This window comes from Chiloscyllium plagiosum, unplaced genomic scaffold (genome assembly GCF_037043375.1).
Source record: "Chiloscyllium plagiosum isolate Xiang-an unplaced genomic scaffold, Cpla_swu_hap1 HiC_scaffold_2, whole genome shotgun sequence".
Classification (NCBI taxonomy): domain Eukaryota; kingdom Metazoa; phylum Chordata; class Chondrichthyes; order Orectolobiformes; family Hemiscylliidae; genus Chiloscyllium; species Chiloscyllium plagiosum.
The window spans coordinates 63,847,806-63,868,049 of NW_028270140.1; the positions used below are offsets into that span (position 1 = coordinate 63,847,806).

The 20,244-nt window shown below is 40.2% G+C and overlaps 1 long non-coding RNA gene across 1 annotated transcript; it reads left to right on the plus strand.

Moving 5' to 3' along the window:
* The first annotated feature begins 2,557 nt into the window (after positions 1-2,557).
* On the plus strand, positions 2,558-14,779 carry LOC122561653 (uncharacterized). The gene is made up of 3 exons (XR_006315076.2): positions 2,558-2,733; positions 5,972-6,120; positions 14,644-14,779. It is a non-coding gene; the product is annotated as an uncharacterized LOC122561653 (long non-coding RNA).
* The last annotated feature ends 5,465 nt before the right edge of the window (positions 14,780-20,244 follow it).

Consider the following 20,244-nt stretch of genomic DNA (forward strand, 5'->3'; position numbering starts at 1 on the left):
GAGGGCACAGGTTTAGGGTGAGAGGGGAAAGATATAAAAGAGACCTGTGGGGCTACGTTTTCACACAGAGAGTGGTACGTGTATGGAATGAGCTGCCAGAGGATGTGGTGGAGGCTGGTACAATTGCAACATTTAAGAGGCACTTGGATGGGTATATGAATAGGAAGGGTTTGGAGGGATATGGGCCGGGTGCTGGCAGGTGGGACTAGATTGGGTTGGAATATCTGCTCGTCATGGACGGGTTGGACCGAAGGGTCTGTTTCCATGCTGTATGTCTCTATGACTCTATGACTCTATGACTGCGTTGCCAAATACCAGACTAATGCCATTTGCAAGTTCGCTGATGACACCACCATAGTTGTCGAATCTCAGATGGTGATGAAACAGATGAAAGTTGGAAGACCTCGAAAAATGGTGCACTGAGAACAACCTAGCTCTCAATGCCGGCAAAACCGAGGAACTCATTATTGACTTTTGGCGGAATGTTACTCATGCCCCCCTACACATTAACAGCACAGAGGTGGAACGAATGGAGTGTCAAGCTCCTAGGAATTGTCATCTATAACAAGCTTTCTTGGACTCTTCATGTGGACGCACTGGTTACAAAGGCCCAACAACGTCTGTTCTTCCTCAGACAGCTGAGGACATTCGGCATGACGGCGAATACCCTTGCCAACTTTTATAGGGTGCGCCATCGAGAGTATTCTGTCTGGATGTATCACTACCTGGTATGGCAACTGTACCATTCAAGATTGGAGACGGTTACAGAGCATGGTGATTTTGTCCCGGACAAAGGTCAACCTCCCATCAATAGAATCCATCTTCCAAGTCCGCTGACAGGGAAAGGCAGCCAGTATTCCCAAAGATCCATTCTACCCTGGCAATGTTTTTCTATAACCTCTACCATCAGGGAGAAGGTACAGAAGCCTGAACACACGCACCAGCCGGTTTCGAAACAGTTTCTACCCTACTGTTTTTAGAATACTGAATGGACTCATAAACTCTTAACATTCGCCTATACCTGTATTTTTGTTTTTGTATAAAAATATTTACTTCTCTATACTACTTAACTCTGTGATCTGCCTGAATTGCTTGTAAGACAAAGCTTTTCACTGTGCCTTGGTACACGTGACAATAAATTCAATTCAATTCAATTCACCTCACCTCTTAACTCTCAATTCCTTTCCACTGTCCACAAGGCAGAAATCAGACTTATGATGCAATATTTTCCACTTGCCTGGATGGGTGTAGCTTCAGCAACATTCAAGAAGTTAGACAGAATCTAGGGCAAAACAGCCCACTATATAGACACACTGTGCACCAAGTTCCACACTCACTTCCCTCACCACCAGAAAAAAAATCAGGCTGCACTTTCCAAACACATGACCTACACTACCTCGAAGGACAAGAGCAGCAGATAAATAGGAACCCAACCACTGTAAGTTCTCCTCTCATCACAAACTGCCCTGACTTAAAATTATATTGCAATTCATTGATTGTAACTGGATGAAAATTCTAGCACAGTCGTGCTACAGTTGGAGTTCTGTATCCACACCTAAGGACTGCAGCAGTTCAAGAAGGTGACTTGTCACCATTTTCTCACAGGTAATTTGATATAGGCAATAAATGTTGCCCTAACCAACAATATCCACTGCCCAGAAATAAATTTTAAAAAGTAATGGTGATGTAATTGGTCAGGTCCTAGTGACCAAAACTAGAAAAGCGAAAACTAACAATTCTTGATGATACATCTTCTATGGAAATTAAATTATTTCCAAGCTGTACACCTCGCTCACTGTCTCGGCTGTTAAAAGAACTTTGCGCTCAGCCATTTAGCACTTGATCCTCCAAACATATATCCAATGTGAGCCACTGTGCTTAAAAGAGGAGAAAACTAAGCATGGAATATAAATTAATGCATAATTATTCATATTTTACATAAATAAAGTTTCAATTTTAAATACTGTAAAATGTAATTTTAGGTATTTTTTGTAAGATGTTGAAATTGAAAACTGGTTTTGAATCAAATTTCCCTGGTGTGCTTCATTTCACTCGCATGATGGTGACAGAAATATAAGATCTAAAATGATAGCTACAAATCAACTGGAGCATTTGAATCTACATTATTTGACACATGCAAAGATGCTATTGCAGTACTTTAATGAGTAACCCTGTGACATTTAACAGTTAAGTTCTGAAGTTTTATTTGAATTTACCACGAGTCAAGAATCAAATTTATTTTCTCTGCCAATTTCCAGCTAATATAATACTGCATCATGAATTGTTGCACTGGCTAATTCACACTTACAGTTCTTGTTAGGGCCAAAGCAAATTGAGCAAGTCCCATGAATGCTGTATGAAAGTGAATGATGTGCTTTTCAAAGAAAAATCCATTTCGTCTGTGCCAAGTTATGATTAGCTTGCAGGAGTCTTATGACACCTGCCAGCAACTATTCCCACACCATGGGCGATGTTTCTGGAACTTACAGCCTATAATGTCATCACACATACTATGCTACAAAATGCATGGAATGATAGAAGCCCTCTGATCCAAGATCTGCATTCAAAATAGACTTGTCATCAGCTCCCATATAAACAAGGCAGATACCCAACATAAAGAAATGTTGCTTGTGTAAGTTCCCCACTACTCACTCTGGTTACATCTCTAAGCAGATCAATATCGCCAGTTTGAGGAATAATCATTTTATTGGAGTGGAAAGGAATTCACTTCTGGTAAGTGAATTGTGTTTTAAAATGTTATTTTTATTTCTCTAATGGTGTTAGAACAAGTCGCAGATAGCTGAGTTGCTTTACAGATCTCATTATATTGCTTTGAAAACGTGTTTTTGTCTTTAAATGTTTGAACATGTTCACAGTAAATTACAATGGTTTCCAATAATTTAAACTGACTAAGTTGGTATGATGTGAGGAAATCTTTGAATAACGTGCTGAAATTAAGTGCGTGTTTTACATATGACTGCCAAATATTCTCAGCTGGAAGTCTATCCTGATTTAAACCAATCTTTCATCATATTAAATCCATCAAAGTTCTAGGAATGATGTACATTAAATCATGTAGCAATCCAAATTGAGAGTTATAAATACATGAAATATTTCAGCAAAATGTGTTCCAAATTATATATTTGTGTCATTCTTACAAAATGTAAAATGTTTTGAAGTACTGTAATTTCTAAAAATTTTAACTGAATTAAGTTTAAGTTATAATGGTTACTTTAACCTTTATGATGATCAGTAGTAGCAATTATAATTACTGGATCTGAGAATGAATATATTTTTTTCAAATACAGTTGTTGTTCATAGTAAAAAATAAAAATCATTGGCACTACGCCTGCAAAGAATGTGATTAATTGAACTTAAGCCTAAATTGCAATTTGCTCATACATCATTTATAATTTAAATATCAGTTAGCTAAGGCAGTGGGCCACATAAACTACTAGGGAGTCAGTTTTAGTCAGTGATCTGTGCTGCTTTAACTGATGTTGGTATGGTAACAGCTGGTATGTTGGAGTTGTCCTCATTGTTTCTACACTATCCACAGGCAAAGAGATCAATGTCCCTATTTCTGATTTTTATGCAGCTACTGAGGATACATATGAAACACCAAGATAAATTAGGATTGGGTTGACTGTGATGTACCTTCTGCTAGTGGTACTACATTTTTTAAAAGGAGGGAACCTGGAGGACAGGAGTAAAATAATGGAAAAAGATAGGGACATTTCAAGTAAATCTTTGCCATCTGGGGTAATTTTATTAATTTTCAAGAATGGATCATGCAGGAACACAAGTAGAAAGAATAGATCTGATGGTTAAGAAGTTGGAAGAAATATTAACTATTCGAAGTCTGGGAACGTTCCCATGGGCAACATGGAGATTCTCACAAATACCAGCAACCCAACTGAAGTTGGAAGGGACAAGGAGGTGACATAAAGATAGTTTATGGAAAGTGGAATTAGATAATGAGTCTACAAAGGAGGAATTAGAAGGTTCATTTGGCAAATCTCTTTAAAGTAAGAAAAAGTATTTTGGGGTCTCCTCTTTCTACATTTTCTGCCATTTTGCTGTGTAAATTGATGGTAAAAACGTTAAGCAATGTAAACAGTGAAATATGCAAAAGGAAGCTACAGTCCTGTCAGCTAGATATCAATAGTGGGAAAACTGATGAATGTTGTAATATGGGATATAGTAAATATGCAAATGGAGAAAAATAAGTTCATTCCAGACAGTCAACGTATTTTTTGTCAAGGGCAGATCATGTCTGACAAACTTAATTGAGTCTTTTGATGAGGTGACACAAGCAGTGAATGAGGGTAGTGCTATGGATGTTGTATATTAGGACTTTTCTGAACGCATTTGATACAGTGCAACATGGCAAATTGGTTAGCAAATTAGAAATATTTTGGATTGATGGGTCCTTGGCAGCATGGATTAGAAGATAGCTAAGAAAACAGAGGGGAGGTACAGATGGGCATTTCTCAGTTTGGCGACAAGTTGAAAGTGATGTTCCCCACTTTGTGTTGGGACCTTTGCTTTTTCTGATTTATAAAAATGATTTGGAGATGGGTGCTAAGGGAAAAATCTCTAAGTTTTCAGGTGATATTGAACTAGGGAGAATAATGAATCGCTAGAATGATGTTAAGTGACTTCAGAGGGTTATTGATAAGTTGGGCAGACACCTGGCAAATAGTTTTCAATGGAGAGAAATGTAAGGTAATGCATTTTGATAGAAGAAACATGGAGAGACAAGTTCAATGGTATAACTTTAAGGGGAGTACAGGAGCAGAGGGACTTCATGGTTTATGTATATGATTCTCCGAAGATGGATTAAGCAAGCTGAAATTGTTGTTAAGATCTATTGGATCATTGGGTGTATAAATAGAGGCATAGAGTATAAAAGCAAAGAAGTGATGCTACACCTCTAAAAATCGTTGGCCAGACCACATTTGAAGTTTTGTGTTCAGTTCTAGGCATCTAATTTAAGGAAGGATGTTGGAGCTCGGAAAAGAGTTTAAAGGATCTTTACTAGAACTATACCAGGTACGAAGGATTGTAAATACAAGGAACGATTAGATATTTGGCTTATTCTTTTTGGAGCAGAGAAGATTAAAAGGTAACTCTACTGAGATGTACAAAATTACGAACACATCTGATAGAGGAAAGAAAGATATTCATTTCAACTAGTTGGTATGTCAGTAACTAGGGGTCACAATTTCAAGATTGTCAGCAAGAGAACCAGGAGTGGGATGAGGTGAAACTTCTTTACTCAGAAAGTTGTTAAGATTGTGAACGCGCTAGTTGGGAGAACGGTGGAGGTGGATTCCGTAAGAGGTTTCACAAGAAGGCTGGATATATATTTGAAATTGATGAAGTTAGAGGGCTGCAGAATTAGGGCCGGAGAGTGGAACTAGTTGGGTAGCTCTTTTGATAGCTAGTACAGATAGATTGAATTAGGTAAAAACAATGACTGCAGATGCTGGAAACCAGATTCTGGATTAGTGGTACTGGAAAAGCATAGCAGTTCAGGCAGCATCCGAGGAGCAGTAAAATCGACGTTTCGGGCAAAAGCCCTTCATCAGGAATACAATGAATTGAATGGTAAAAGTAAAATTCTATGATTCTATGAAAAGTGCCATGTGAATACAGCAAAGGTAAACCAAAAGGCAAAACAAAAATCAGGTTCATTACCGCCTGCAGAACCAGGGATCATACACATTAAAAAGACTGCACAAATCAAAGAAAAGCTTTTATGATAGTGAAAGATACTATTCTAAGTTGCGACTGATTTCACTTGGAGTAATGCTGAGTCACTTGGTGTAAAAAGTGAATAATTTTCAACACATAATTCCTTAAAGTGATAAACATTAGAATCAAAATGTTAGTTGAACTCGAGAAAATCTGCACCTACTGCTGTAAAAACAACGAGCTCCTGTCACTGTGTCCTTATTTCTTCTAGGAAATGGATAGTTTGTCATATTTGTCGAATCGAGAGAGATCAGCTGGCTCCAAGTATGATCTGAAAGCTATCTGGGAGAAGAGAATTGAAAAGCAGACGGAATGGATGGAGCAGGAAAAGATCAGGTTGAATAAGAGTGCCCTTAGTAGGTGTGTTCTATGATTATTTTGCAAATAAATTGATATTCAAGACAGCACAGGTTTGAAGTTCTAGAAGATGTGTCACATCATACCAGTGAAAGGGTTGTTTGTTTCTCTCATTTATACATTATTATTTAGAGTTTATATTGACATGATATAATGAAAACAAACAACACGTGACTGGATTGACTGGAACATTTGAGTATAGTGCAATGGATAGATACTTAATGGATTCATATCCTTCGGGATAAGTTTGTGCATTTGTTCTTCTGTTCAGCTACCTGCAACTTTGACAGAGGAATTGTAGTAACCCTGAAAAATGATGAAAACAGCATTTTTAAAGCTGATTTATTCCTGAGGTACATATTTATTATTTTCCCCTTAAGTAATGATTTTTTAGTTACTAAGTTGAATAATTGTTTATTGGATTGATTCCTTCAACTCTGAACAAGCAAGATGTTGTGAAACTTGAAAGGGTTCAGAGAGGATTTACAAGGATGTTGCCAGGGTTGGAGGATCTGAGCTACAGGGAGAGGCTGAACAGGCTGGGGCTGTTTTCCCTGGAGCGTCGGAGGCTGAGGGGTGATCTTATAGAGATTTACAAAATTATAAGGGGTATGGATAGCATACCCCGTGGGCGGCACGGTGGCACAGTGGTTAGCACTGCTGCCTCGCAGCGCCAGAGACCTGGGTTCAATTCCCGCCTCAGGCGACTGACTGTGTGGAGTTTGCACATTCTCCCCGTGTCTGCGTGGGTTTCCTCCGGGTGCTCTGGTTTCCTCCCACAGTCACAAAGATGTGCAGGGTCAGGTGAATTGGCCATGCTAAATTGTCCGTAGTGTTAGATCAGGGGTAAATGTAGGGGTATGGGTGGGTTGCGCTTCGGCGGGTCGGTGTGGACTTGTTGGGCCGAAGGGCCTGTTTCCACACTGTAAAGTAATTTAATCTAATCTAAATAGGCAAAGTCTTTTCCCTGGGGTCAGGGAGTCCAGAACTAGAGGGCATAGGTTTAGGGTGAGAGGGGAAAGATATAAAAGAGATCTACGGGGCAACATTTTCACGCAGAGAGTGGTACATGTATGGAATGAGCTGCCAGAGGAAGTGGTGGAGGCTGGTACAATTGCAACATTTAAGAGGCATTTTAATGGGTATATGAATAGGAAGGGTTTGGAAGGATATGGGCCGGGTGCTGGCAGGTGGGACTAGATTGGGTTGGGATGTCAGGTCGGCATGGACGGGTTGGACCAAAGGGTCAGTTTCCATGCTGTAGAACTCTATGACTCTATGACTCTATGACAGTGCAGGAGAGGAAAGTGTAGCCATTGCTAGAAATGTAGTGATTGTACTGGGATAGATAGGAGTCAAAATGTATCAAATCGGTTTACATACCTATAAGCAAACCTGAGTGTGCTGCTTTTCCTGATGAGAGGCTTTTGCCTGAAACGTCGATTTTTCTATTCCTCGGATGCTGCCTGAACTGCTGTGCTTTTCCAGCAGCACACTCTTGACTCTAATTTCCAGTATCTGCAATGCTCACTTTCGCCAACAAGCACATCTGCTTAATACTTCGTGCATCAATTTCCATGGACAAAGAACAAGGTGGAGCAAAACAGAAATCCTTAGAGCCTAATGACATATATCCTTAATTATAAATATGAAAGAGTTACAGAGATAGTGGATATGTTGGTTTTAATTTTTCAAAGTTCCGCGGATTCTAAAATGGTTCCATCAGAGTGGAAGTTAGAGAATGTAATACTATAATTCAGGAAAGGATAGGGAGAGAAAACACAGAACTACATGCCATTGAGTCTGAAATCAGTCAGTGGGTAAGTACAGGAATCTACTATTCAGGAAATATTGACAATATATGTTGAAAAACACAAGTCAGCATTGTTTTTGAAAGGGAAATGCTATTTAACAAATTTATTACAGTTTTTAAGAATGTAGTAAGTGCAGTACATAAGGTTAGCACACAAGATTTACAGTCTATGTTAATGAATTAGGGAATAATTTAACTAAATTTGCTGATTTTCAAAGCTAGGTGACAATTCAAGTTGTAAGATGAACACAAAGAGAGTGCAAAAAGATATGCACAAGTAGCAGATGCAATATAATGTGGAGAAGTATGACAATTGATTGTAAAAATAGAAATGCATAAAAGACATGAAACCAGTAACTTTTGATGATCACAGTGATTTGGCTGTATTTGTAAAACAAAATGTCTGCATGCAGGTCCAAAATCAATTAGGAAAGCAAATGGCAGGTTATCCTTTATTTCCAGGTGATTGGCGTACAAGAATAATGAGGACTTGCTATAATTTTATGGGATGTCACTAAGACCAGAACTGGAATGCTGTGTGCAGTTTTGACCTTCATATTTAAGGCAGGATATATGTTCCTGGTAGGCAGTGAATTTTCACTAGGCGGGTCCCTGGGATCAAAGAATTGTCCTAAGATTAGAGGCTGATTAATAGTGTCTATACTCTGTGATGTGTAGATGAATGAAAGGTACTCTTATTGTGACATTTGAGATGATGAAGATTTGAAAGAGTAGATATTGAGAAGCTGTTGTCCCTGGCTGAGGAATCTAGAACAAAGGGTAGAGTCTCAGTAAAAGTCACTGATCATTTAGAACTGAGGTGAGAAGAAATGTCTTCACTCAAAGGGTTGTGAACTTTGGGAATTTTCTGTTCCAGAACATTGTTAACACACTATCATTGAATATATTTAATGTTGAGATAGACCGATTTTTGGTCCTTTCGCAATTAAAGGTGTATGCAGAGTGGATGGAAAACTGAAATTGAAACCCAAGATCAACCATAGTCATTGAATAGCAGAGTAGGCTCAAAGAACCAAATGGTTCTTCTGCCCCAATTTCATATGTTCTAATGCTTTTAGCATAACCACAGGCCATCTTCTAGAGGGACACCCCTTCACCTCAACTTGGGTGGGACAGGGGGCCGGGGTGGGGGCGCGGAGTTGGGGGGGATGATGGTGGTGGTGGTGGTTTGGGGAGGTGGGGGGGAGATGATTGCCTATTATCTAACTTGTTTGAAAAGATTGTAGAGAGGGTGCTCTTTTTACAGCCTGCTACTCTTTCTTGAATGTTCCTGATTGGCCTTCCAGCTTCAAGTGCCCTTTACTTGTTCTTAATTCGAGTCAGAGAGGTCTACAGCATGGAGACAGGTCCCTTGGCCCAAACCAGTCTATGCCAACCAAAATGTCCATTCGCACTAACCACATTTCCCTACACTTAACCCACATCTTTCTAATTCTTTCCTAGCCATGTATTTGTCCAAATGCCTTTTAAATGTTGTTAATGTATCTGCCTCAACCACTTCCACTGGTAGCTCATTCCATATGCGTACCACCCTCTGTGTAAAAAAAGGTGCCCCACAGGTTCCCTTTTATTCTTTACCCTCTAACCTTAAACTAATGCCCTTCAGTACTTGAATCCCCAACACTGGGAAAAGGACAGAGTGCATTCACCCTATCCATGCCTCTCATAATCTTATACACCTCTTTCAGGTCCTCCACCCTCAGTCTCCTAGGCTTTAAAGAATTTTTTCTAGCTTACCCAACCTCTCCCTATAACTCAGCCCATTGAGAGCAGGCAACTCCTTGTAAATTTCTTCTGCACTCTATCCAGTTTAATAACATCCTTCCTATAATAAGGTGGCCAAAACCACACACAATACTCCAAGTGTGGCCTCAACAATTGGATGGTGAGTGGCATTCAAGTTATTACTTGAACATTTTCCCTGTTAATCTGGAATGTGATTGAATCCACCATCACCCCTCTGACACTGGGAATAGAATCTTATAGGGGTCTGAGTGATGTGGGCTCTGGAAAAATTTGTGGCGGAATCAGACAAAAAGTCCAGTCAGACCTATCTCAACATCGGGAACATCTTGCTTCATCTTTTATGCTTTGACAATCTGCATGGCAAGCATCTTGCTGGACAGCAGTGAGCTGCCAATAAAGGAAGTTTATTGATTATTAAAGCCTGTTATCAGCACATTTTACTTCATTAATATTCAACTTCCTAATTTAAACTCAGCAAGCAAGCTAGACATTGAGAATCCTCAGTGTGAAAGTCTGCGCTGGTACTTGGCTGATTCAGTTTGTCACATGCTTCAAAAGACCTCCTGTTGTGCATGATCAAACAGCACCTCAGGGCACAACCAACCGGTTCCTGCTGCACATATCCACAGATCTTGGCACAGTTGTCTGCCACCACCTCAAAACCATCATGGCACCTCTCCAATACGCTGGTGCGTCACTTAGGAGGCATAGACTCACACTGTGGGAGAATAGTTCAATGTCAGTCAGAAGCTACAAGTACAGCAGTCTGTTCAGTTATGTTTAGGAGTTGTTCATTGATGTCAGAAGTCTGGGCCGAGTATAGTTCTGGGGATCTGTCTGATGATCATTAATGTGGGTGGAAGTGCCTGCAGAAATAATGAGGAGATTACTGCCGAATGTGATGAGATTGCGGGGAGCGGTGGGGGAGGGGGGGGGGGGGGGGGGTGGGGGGGAGGGAGGGGGGGGGGGAGGGAGGTGGTGGGAGCGTGTAGAATGCAGTGGCATTTACAGAGCTGGGGTAAAGGATGTTCACAAGGTATATTGGTCTTATGCAGAACAAGGCATAGTAGGCTACAGGGGGGAGTGGGGGTGTTTGGAGGCAGTGATTACCATGGCCTCCATAGGGGGAGGGCATAGAAAGGCAGGGCAGACATCACAAAAATGTAATGCTGGAGTTCAGGGTTGTGGAGGACAGTTGGAGGTAAAATTCAAAGTGGTAGTTCATCATAGGAGTGCGAATAGATGGATATCAGCTTTGAGGTGGTGCAAGGTTAAGGAATTTATGAATGCTTGAGGAGGTTGGTTATGATGGAAGGGAAGCAAACCTACTAACTAGGGCATTCCATGTCATCCCTTTATCTTCTTTAGACTGGAATTGCCACTAGAAAATGGCTGGGACAATGCTAGATGAGTGGAGTCAGTGTCAGTTTAATGGGTGAAAATACAGGATCCATTTTGCTGGATGTGAGAACATTGAAAAAACAAATATATGATGCAGCCATTTACAAAGCGTAACAAGTCGCAACCATTTTGATGCCCAGGTCAAAGGTAATTTGCAAATCGTTGGCACTTGCAAATCAAACAAGGCACCTCAATAATGTCAACGGTTAGCAGCAATGCTGGTACAGAAGGTCAATACTGGCTGAAGGCAATCCATTATTCTTATAACTTCCAAGTGTTCTGTAGGAGCCGCATATCATCTTTTCATGATCTGTCATGTAAATATAATGATGTTCTGCATTGAATACACTGACAAACATTGCAACATGGGCAGCACGGTGGCACAGTGGTTAGCACTGCTGCCTCACAGCGCCGGAGACTCGGGTTCAATTCCTGCCTCAGGCGACTGACTGTGTGGAGTTTGCACATTCTCCCCGTGTCTGCGTGGGTTTCCTCCGGGTGCTCCGGTTTCCTCCCATCATCCAAAGATGTGCAGGTCAGGTGAATTGGCCATGCTAAATTGCCCATAGTGTTAGGTGAAGGGGTAAATGTAGGGGTATGGGTGGGTTGCGCTTCGGCGGGGCGGTGTGGACTTGTTGGGCCGAAGGGCCTGTTTCCACATTGTAATGTAATCTAATCTAATCTAAAAAAGGAGCAAGAGTAGGCCATTCGGTGTTTCAAGCCTGCTCTGGTGTTTGTTATGAACGACCATCTTATCTGATCATCCAACTCAATAGCATGTTTGCTTTACCCATATCCTTTGTTGAGCATCTGTAGATGAAAGAGAAGGCGACAGATGCTTTGAACTTCAGTGTGATTGGCTCCTTCCAGGGAGTGATGGATGACCTGTGTGGGATCTATTAGTTGTGTATCTACAAATGCATCAGAACTGTGACCGATGCCACCTGTGCAAGAACACACTGGTTCATTTTGTTCCCTCAAGGTGGGATTATTGTTCTAGCCCCAGTAGTATAATTCTGTATAGGGTGCCATTGACTGCATACATTTGCCATTTGACAGGGCCATATCAAACCACTATGGAATTCATAGACATGAAGGGGTTCAATTCCACTAATGTGCTGGTGTGCTCACCGTTACCAATTTGTGGAGATGTGTGCCCGCTACCCTAGCAGCTGCTATAACTCTTACTTGTTGGTGGAAGTGGGTACTGCAGATGCTGGAGATTAGAGTCAAGATTAGAGTGGTGCTGGAAAAGCACAGCAGGTCAGGCAAAAGCCCTTCAAACAATTTTCCTGCTCCTCAGATGCTGCCTGACCTGCTGTGCTTTTCCAACACCACTCTAATCTTACTTGTTGGTACCTGGTCTATTTAAGGGTTCAAGTGCTCTACAAGATTGGTCACTGAGGGACAAGACCGACCATGGCTGATGACACTGTTGCACAACTCCCCTGACTATGCAGAACACAGGTACAATGCTGCTCATGCTTCAATCAGAGTAGATGAAAAGCCTGCTGAAGGTGCAGTTCCACTGCTTGCACTAGGTCTCTTCTGTATTGTCCAGAAACAGTGTATTGCTTCATCCTAGTGTGCTGTGCTCTGCATAACTGGAGCAGACAATGAGGCTATGTGACAGATGCCAAGGAACTGAGGGAACAGGAGCTGTCTTCCAAGGAAGGGGGTGAAGTTATTGGAGAGGATGAGGAAGCTCCCCTTTTCCAATAACAGAGCTTAGCTGTACTGGATGCTACAAGCCAGAAAGGACCTGATTGACACCTGTTCCAGAAAATGAGAGCTGGGTGAAGCAGGCAATAGTAGAATGTAAAATTAGTCATGTTGCTGAAATTTGGTTTGCATTGTCAGGGCAACTTCAGCCTCCAATAGTTTTGTTTGCACTCATTTTTCCTTTCCGTAAATAAAAACTCATGTTTGTATTTGTTTGTGTTCCTGAAGCAGTGCCACTGGACCTGAAATGTTAACTCTACCTTCTCTCCACAGATGCTGCTAGACCGGCTGACTTCCTGTTTTTGTTTCAGATTTTCTGCATTTGCTGTTCTTCATTTTCTTTTCGAGCTTGTACTTGTCTGATTGCTTACCTATGTGTGATGTTTCCTTCCTGGACAAAGACAAGTTGTAGATTTTCAGTGGGGACAGGTAGTGTTAACTTAAAGATCTTCAGAAGGGATGTAGTGGTGACACAGTGGGGTGAGATGATGAGGTTGTATGTGTGATGGAGTGTCAGCCATGTGCCAAGGGCAGCGTGGCTTCAGGCTTGCTGTACTACGTCTTTGTTGGTGCGTGACAATTGCGAATACTTATCTGCATGCACAATGGCCTTTCAAACATGGCACATGGCACAGGCAAGTTCCTGGTCTTTCAGCTCCTGGTCTAACCACTGAGGGACAAGTTATTCTGAGAACTGTGCATGGTAAGATGGGGCCAGTTCAGATGTGACAAACACTACACGAGCTGGGTAGGTTGTTAACAAGGAGAGTTTGGTAAGATACAGTGAGAAAACACACTAAGCTTTGTGGCAGAAATCCCTCCAGGAACTGCAACTCACACTTAGTCAAAGAAAAGGAAGATTCAGCGTTAACGTAGAGATAGTTGGTTCCTGTTTCTGGTAAGCTTGCAGGTGAGGGGAAAGTGGGGAAGGGTTTACTGTGAGTATAGAAAATGAACTCCAAATAATGTTTGTGCCCTTCTTCTGATCAGGATTCTTCTGATTTTCAGTAATTAGTTTGAAATACGTCAGATTGTGTCTTGGTTTAATGACAGCCTTTAAAACCATAAACTATATTTATATTTAACATTTGTTTACACTTAGATTAAAAGCATTATTTATGCCTGCTGATGATTAGATCTGTCAAATAGGCATGTGGTTCACAGTGAAACCAAATGCTAATTGCTTTCAATTCAACAGTAATCTGAAGTAGTATGCAATAAAGTTTTATAGGAGTTATTGTGATTTGTATGACTTTCTTGGATGTTTGCTTCTGTATCAGTTTGGTTAGCTAATACAATGAGTATCTAAATTATAAGAACCAGAATGATTCCAGTTTGAAGTAATGCTGACTTAAGTGCTTTGGGCACCGTAGTTAATTTTGGTAGCCCTGGTTAGAAGCTGACGATTGCTCAGGAAGGGATCAGCAGCTGAAGATGAAGGAAGAATAGCAAAGTAAGAAGAGAAAAGCATCTAACTCTACAGGCTTGAAACATTTTGGTAATATCTTTTAAATTATGATAAATACAGGAAAAGTAAACAAAGAATAAATAATTCCAACTTTAGTTGAAGGGGTCAGATCAGTTGTCTGTTATTTGGCTTGGCTGATGCTTCTTTCTATTGAGTATAAATTAAAATCAGACAGACTTGTAATGATGACCTAACTTTTACCATATACTTAACAATCTGAAGAAAAGCTAATTTTTTTAATGGTTAGATTTAACGTTGATCAAGAGAAGCAATAACTTTCCTTAAATAATTGCAAAACAGTCAAGAATATACACATAAAACATACTGAGCAAGGTGTAATGTGTTCCACTTGCAGACTCATCAAAGAATGGAACCAAAGGCTTGAAAGCAAAAAAAAGCTGATGCAAAGCTATCATGAAGATGACAAAAAGAAACCTGTCGTACCAATTGAAAGTCCTGTTCAGCAAGTACCGTCCAGTGCTTAATTATTGAAGATGCATCAAGGCCAATTTTAGACAGTGAAATGCTGACATTACTTAAAGGACTCAAATAATAAAATTAGTTAGACATAACTATCCCCTGTCTACATGTGTAGGATAGGAAACCATGGCTTCTTGAATTCATAATTATGCATGGTATTACTATTTGAAAAAAAAACTTCTCAAACTCACTTGTTCTAATAATATGTTGATTTATGGTGGAATATTAACAAGTATCCTTTTACTTTGTTTCTTCCATGCATTCATATAACAAACACTTAATACTGTCCTTTCATTAATCTTAATGACAGAACTCATGAACCATGTTATATGGCTGGGGCTGCAAATGTGAAAAATCATTTATTGGAACAAAAATATGGTCCTTAGCATGCAACATAATAGTAAGGTCAAATAATATAGTGAAACATATGGATTTTTCCCCCTCCCTGGTGTGGCATGAGCAATTGCATGAAAGGAAGGAAAATATGGTGAATTTGAGAAAAAACCTGAATATCAACTACAAGAACTTTTTTTCTGATTTTTCCCTCAAGCCTTAAATGGCAACTTCAGAATCTTACCGTTGAGAGGCAACTACCTTATTTCCATGAACTCACACTTTGTCAAAGCCCCAACTCACTTTATTCATTAACCACTTCCAATTCCATTCTCCTTCCCTGAGAAGCTAGAGATAGAAATTCCTAACGTATATATATCGGAACTGTTACCTGTTGGATGCAGTTCATCAAATGTTTATCCTGGCCATCATAGGCCCTTTGTTTATGCAAGTCAGAATCAGAAATTCACCAGCCTAACCACATCGTCTGCCTGTTTTCACACTAACTCATACGCAACTTCAACCCTGCAGCAGTTTGAAGCTCAGTAACACTAATGACTTGCACTCTTCTGACAGATTGCTTTGAACACATGAATATATACTCATCTCATGCAACTGCACAGAATGCAACTTATGGGTCTTAGCTTTCTTTCTTAGCATTAACTCACTTACTTGAAGCTTACCAACCTCTGCATACTTCATATTGCTTTCTTAGTACACACTGAGTAACTTCAGTACTGACTTACAGGCTGTGTAAGGGTCTTTAGGGCTCAGTTACAAGCTGTAAAATCTGTTGTTTGCAGTGCAGAAGGAGAAAGGCAACTTGTCACAGCTGGGGGCACTGATTAGTCAAGGGAACAGACATATCACTGTAGAGCACCATGCTACGTCAATGCCACACCTTCAATTTGTGTAACAAGCAGCTTTAAGAAAATGGCTATCTTTGAAAGACAAAAGGGAGCAATCCTTTGTTGAGTGAAGGGAGACTATGGTCAGTCAGGAGATCTGTCACAGTCAGCCAAATATAAGATACAGAAGTGCACTAACATTCTTCCTGCAATGCTAGGCATCTGTTTTCACCTTGGACACAGCACCGAGGCAAATTGTGATTTGTTTGGTGTGGTCTGGTAGTGTGGCCTCCTGTGGTCATCAGCTGCAAAAAGTATTATCCTCCTGTCCATCAAGGTGCCCAATTCTCTGCCAAGGAAATGGGAGTTGAGCTTTCCTTTCCTTTGGGCTAAGTCCTGAATGTAGAGGCTTAAGCACCACATTGTGAAGGGTCATTCCTGATTTTCATCATCTGAATCGTTCATAGCTGAGTTTTAAATATTGCACTAGCAGAGTGAATGATAGAAGATCCCGGCTATGGTGAGCCTCTCTGACTGTATAAATACCTGAGAAAGGTTCCCAAGAATAGGATTGATGATTAATGGGGTGATGAGAGGATGTTTACATGAGCAATGAATCTCACTCAACAAAATACTTTAATTGAAGGTGGGAAAACACCGTGCATAAGATACAATGATTTTAATAGAAATGCCTTTTAATCATAAAACTGAATTTGAGTAATAGATTTATTTATTGGTGTGACATTAAATATAACTTGAAAATGGTACATTTTCTAAATGATCACCTGTAAAGTCACTGTATTGCGGGAAAAGAACATGGATGTAGAAAGATTATGAAAGAGAATATTGTCAGGAGTGGGTGGTAGAAGAGGAACGTTGAAGGTTTGAAAATTTCCTGTACATTACTAAGCCTGACAATTCACATTAGGTAACTAGAAATCAAAGCAGGAGGAAGGAAAAATTGGCAATGTAGATTTAATTTAATGTGTTTTACCTCTTCAAACTGAAATTTCAAACATTATTCAAAGCTTTGTGAGGGACACTAAGCATAACCATTCATAAATAATTTCATGATTTGGTTTCCATTTGCATTTGAATTGACTGAGCTCAACCAAGGAAAATTACATGTTTTAAGTACAAATGGCCCATTGCATCAAAAGTCAGTTTGATTCCTTGAGCGCTGACAGCCATTTGTCAAACATAAGCCTGGTTATTGAGCGTTGCCAAACCTTTTGAATGTGGAGTGCAGCCAAATTTAAATCTGTCCTCGTCCAACATCCCAACATGTGCACTTTCCAAAAGAGGTCACTAAAGTGTAATGAGGAATGGGAATCTTGGCAGAAGTTTCTCCTCCCCAACCCAAGGACACTGAAGGCAGGTGTAGAATTTCACAGAGGAAATTGGGATGTATTTCATTTTGTAGGGGATGTTTGAGGTTGATGAACAATTGTGTTTTGTTCTTAATGAAGGCAGGAAGTGCAACATAAATCTGATTTGAAACAAATACTACTTTCACAGTTTTCAATCTATGTTGTCACAATCATTTGCACATGGCAAAACAAAAACACTTGAGCAGATCATGGTTACTACATAGCACAATAGCAGAGTGGTAGGTTATGAAACTGAAAGAATATCTGAGCTATTGCCTGTTAGGTCAGCTGAAAAATATTGCAAAAGCTAATTTTTTTTTTACTTATGCTCTCATTGCTAATTCACATCCGCTTTTGCTAAAATAAAATCTCTTATAAAACAGTCATCTACAACTGCCTCCAGCTTTTTGGAGTCTATTAAAATTAAAAGAAAGTAAATACTTAGTCTGAAGTATGGAACTACTAAGATTAAGATTTGATTGGAAGTGAATCTTTCAAAGCAACAACTTTATATACCGACAACAATTTAACCTCTCAACCTAGGGGATGCACAGATGTTATAGTAAGTTTGGTACCAAGATGACTCAAATGTAATCCCTGGTCTGTGCTGGGTTTGCCACAATTTGCATCAACTTTCTTGAACTAAGGATATGAAAAATTATCTAAGATTCAAGCGGATGGACATTATGTGATAACACCATTGAGCTTGACCATCCCTCATCCATAAATCAATAACCAATTAAAATTCATTGCTCAAGCACACAAACAAATGACCATGTGGGTAAGGATTTGGAATACAGTACCACTAGAACTATATATGCACATTTAATTAAATGACTTGACAAAAACAAAAAACAATGAAAATAATTGCAGAGGTGTGAATCATGATGTAGGATCTGAATTCTGCCAATTATGGATTACATATCCATGTGGTCATGCAGTCCGTTGCAGGGCTGATGTTTGCCACCTTTCCAAATCTAAAATTACACAACTTCCACAAAAACAATAGTCTCAGACAGTCTTTCTGGCACAGAATCACAGAATTGTTACAGGGCAGAAGGAGGTCATTCAGTCATCGTGTATGTGTCGTTTCTCCAAATGAGCTGATTTCTTTATCTGGCAAAGCGAAAATAACTCGTACTGCATTTCAACAATGTATATTAATATGCATATTTAAAGTATCATGTCTATGAAATCTCCATTTTAAATGTCATGGTGTAAAATAAAAATGTTTCAATTCAATGAAATTTGTTGTTATTGCTGTATTGGTAAACAATGCTTATTATGATGTATAAGTAGAATAAGCTACCCATAAGGGGGTGTTATTAATACATTGAAATACAAAACAAGGCTTCAGTAACATGTTTCCAAAAGTAATACCTTCATTGGAAGGGAAAGGATGGGGTTCTCTCTTTAAGGCACAGTGGTTAGCAGTGCTGTCTCACAGCGCCAGAGACCTCTGTAGAATTCCCGCCTCAGGCAACTGTCTGTGTGGAGTTTGTACATTCTCCCCGTGTCTGCGTGGGTTTCCTCTGGGTGCTCCGATTTCCTCCCACACTCCAAAAATGTGCAGGTTAGGTGAATTGGCCATACTAAATTGCCCGTAGTGTTAGGTGAAGGGGTAAATGTAGGGGGGTGGGTTGCTCTTCGGTGGGTCGGTGTGGACTTATTGGGCCGAAGGGTCTGTTTCCACACTGTAAATAATCTAATCTAAAAAAACCATAAATCATGGCATACAAGTCAGCACCATATAAGATGTATGGAATGGCCCCATTTATTTAAAGCCAAATATCCTGTTTAGGCCTATACTCACCCCATAAGTGGCTGCCTTTAATGGTAAGATAAACGGTATAGGAGTCAGCTTCAAATTTTCACTTCAGATATCTATGTTTTGCTTACCTTTTATATCAACCCATGGAATCAAAGAGGTTGATATAGGGCCTGTCGCCAAGAAGATATGCCTGCTCATAGCAAACCACTCACGAGGATCCATGAACAAAAGTGGATCCTCAGGAAAAATGAATAAAGATCAAAGATGGCTTCAAGCTAAAAAAATCATAACACTTGCTAACTCTTCAAATATTGTATGAGGAAATTTTGTGTTAGTGAAAAATTGATAAAAGAATGGAAGGAAAAATCCTCCCTAAGCAGGTTGTCCAAGACAAAATGAGCCATTAAAACAGAGACCAGCCACTAGTATTGAGAAATATATATCAAATGGGCCCTCAAATATAATCACAATAAATACATTGTCACCAGATATGCAATACACACTTAAATGGACAAAATCAAATCTTGATTTGCCTCTTCATTGGGTGTATGGAACAGTCCATCTTCTGCAGTTACACCGGCACCATTCCCCACCTTTTCTTCCGTTACCTCGATGACTGCATCAGCAGCACCTCATACTCCCACAAAGAGATTTAACAGTTCGTCAACTTCACGAACACCTTGCACCCTGACCTCAAGTTCACCTGGACCATCTAGGACACCTCTATCCCCTTCCTGGACCTCTCCATTTCCATTTCCGGCAACTGACTCAACATAGACATCTACTTCAAACCCGCCACCTCCTACAGCTACCTGGACTACATCTTCTCCCAAACCCCTCCTGTACAAACACTATTGCTTAATCCCAATTCCTCTGTCTCTGCTGCATCTGCCCCTAGGAGAACCAATTCCACTCCAGAACATCTCAGATGGCTTCCTATTTCAAGGACCACAATTTCCACTCCCGCGTGGTCAACAATATCCTCCAGCACATCTCCTCCACTGCCGCACTTGAACCCCACCCCTCCAACCACAACAAGGACATAACACCTCATCCACCCCCACCACCTTCCACCCCTCCAACCTCTGGATACCAGGCATCATCCTCCGCCATTTCAGCCACCTACAGAGAGACCCCACAACCAGAGATATATT